Source organism: Miniopterus schreibersii, assembly GCF_964146895.1.
Source record: "Miniopterus schreibersii genome assembly, chromosome: 9".
Lineage (NCBI taxonomy): Eukaryota > Metazoa > Chordata > Mammalia > Chiroptera > Miniopteridae > Miniopterus > Miniopterus schreibersii.
The window spans coordinates 12,091,052-12,093,928 of record NC_138118.1 but is presented as its reverse complement, the minus strand read 5'-3'; positions in this window follow the sequence as shown (position 1 = coordinate 12,093,928).

Below are 2,877 nucleotides of genomic sequence, written 5' to 3'. Positions count from 1 at the left end.
TACCCCGAGTATCTCTATATGATTCATAAATATTAGATAAAGGCCTCTGAACTGGTCTTCTGCTCATATCTTCCTATAACACTCAAAGAGTGACACCTTTTTTTAACACATAGACACTCCTAATTCTCTGTAAATTGAAGCTTGGTGTCAGGGAGAAGGTAACATATGGGTGTAATTTATTCACGTGAGCAGGGGAAATATGTTGGAGCTTTCACATACGTTTGTTCATCTCCTGAGGGCTAAGAGTAGCCCAGGGTAGGCCATGGATAGAATTGATTGCTTATCAACTTGATACTGTTTTCCATCATATATTTTTAGATACTATAGGTATGTAAGTCATTTCTTTAAGCTATTGCCTTTTTCAAAGCAAGTAACATATTTCAATGATAAAGTGAAAAATTTGCAGCTGTGATAGCTGTTGCAGATATTTGCCAGTTTTTTATGGCTTTCCATTGGTGGATTAGCTTATTTATACCCGTGTTATAGTAAACTCTCATTAGAAGAAAACTAATTCTAAAACCCTTGCCACTGCTTGGTCTCCATTTAATCCTTAAATCAAGACTCATAGAGCATTGGCTGATAAAGGTGGCTGAAAGAGACGGACCTGGTTTGCTCACAGCTGGCCACATCTGTGACACATACTGACGTGGAATGTGGATGCTTTAAGTTTCTGACCAACTCTGGCTTCTCAGCTGTAGTCCTTTTCAGTCTAGCTCCTTAACCAAATGACACCCTTTAGAATTCAGAGATCAGAGTCAACCACCAGCACCAGATATTTCTGCAATTCCAAACCTACCGTTGGGCTGCAGCTCAGGCCATCTTGAACAGCTTCATCTCTGGAATTGGCTCTGAATTTTCCAGCCCAAGTGGTGACCATGTCTTAATGCAGCTCAAGATCCTAGGGTTGGATGTCCCCTTGTCCTGCATCTAGATGTCGACTTCCAGGCGCCCCTCGGCAGCGTGTTATGCTTCTGCACACAGAGCTATACTCACACCCAGTCACTTTGGAATCTTGCAGGCTTCCTCAGGTAGGGATAATTTTTGGATGCTTTCTGATACTATTTGGTTTTATTGTTTTTGAGATCTTGGCTGAAAGAAATAGACATTCATGAAAACATAAAATTATACTTCAGCACTTTAACCTTGGGTCACCTAGCGAACCTGTTTTCTTTGCATGGCTTACAGGGTGTTCATAGTTTTTGATGAAAGAATCTTGAAGGCTGCCTTAACCATCCTAATTTGGCATCCTTCTGTGCTATGTCAAGCTGGGACCAAAAACATGGGGGATTTTTAAATTTTATTCCAAATAAATGGTAGACAGCTTGTCTAGAAATTTGGTCCTTGGAGAGGGCAAGCCTATCCTGTTGCCAGGCTGGGCTTGCCCTGGAACCAGGTATACATGTCTCCTTTGCCCAGGCCCAAATGATTGTCCCAGTGGTAAAATGAGGGCAGCAGCCAGATGCTACTCCTAGAGTTTTAATTCTTAAATATCTCAGCTGAGGACTGTATCCCTAGTACACGGAGACTTTTTCTGTAAGAACACAAGTTCTGCTGCAGAAATTGGAGATTCTTGCATCATTTAACTTGGGCACTGAATTAGCAAAGCATCCTCGGTTAGAATGCATTATGTCACATATTTTCCCTTGATAAGATGTGCAAAGGAGAATTCTTCACGTGATCTGGCTATTGCCAAGCTCGACCAGATTCTTGTGCAGATTATTTCTCACCTTGGATTATGGCCAGTTTATGAAGATGCGGTTGCTACACATGCACATCAATGGCAATGGTGGTTTTCTAACCTGGGAAGCTTCCCCACACTCTATAGCTTTGGGGTGGTGGTGTAAAATGTTATTTTTTGGTCAGTGTGTGAGCCTGTTAAAGGCAATCACCATTGGGTAACAATTGGCCAACTTGGTGGCCACAGCAGAAATCCTCCTGGTCATATTGTCACCCCCAGGAAAGAGAGAAATCAGAGGTCAAGTACCACCTCCCCTTTCTATTGTGTATATAGTTCTTTATTTTCCCAGCTCCTTACTCTTTTTAACAAAATGGGGTAGGGGAAACAGCTTAACTAGACAAGTTTATTATCCCCAGGGCCATTTTTAATTCTTATGCTTTTACAAGTGATAAATCTCTTTTCAAAGTTCAACTTCCCTCTTACCCAGAAAGCCCTTCATAGGTTTTTCCCGCAGATATACACCAAACTTGTTGCAGATCTTGATCATGTTTCCTATTTTTGTGTTTTGCACAATTGGGTTTTGCAAGTATTTGGCTCACTTTTATAATACCATTCGTTGTAGTAAATCAGATACGCAGCAGATCTGGCTGTGGCAGATGCCACCTTATGTTGTAGTCTGAGGGTTTTCACGTTGGACTATGAGGGGAATTTAAACCACTGATCCCAGGAGAAATAGGAAACATCCAAAGTATAAGAATATTATAACCAATCTTCCTCTAATGATAAAGTTATTTGGCAAAATGATGGGCAGGATTAAAGTCACTCTTTTCCCACTTCACAATTGGTAAATTTTTTTATTTATTGGAGGGAAATCTAGCTATTACAGCTTAGTCTTTAAGACCCTGTGACCTTAAGTTGCCAAAAACAATGTTTCTTTGACAATATTTTAAAGGTAAGCTGTCTCCTCACTCTCTTCCTCCCACCCTACTGGATTATTTTGAAACAAATGCCAAACATCAAACAGGATAGATTTTGAAAAGGCAAACGGCTTCCGTAGCCTTCAGTAAGTGAGAACAGAAGCCGTCAGTCGTCTGTTCTGAACTTTGCCCTTTCTCGTATCTAGAGCAGCCAAATGGCAGCCCTGGCTTAGTTGTTCCGTTTGTATCTTGTGCATAGTCTGTTATATCTGGTTGCGGTTA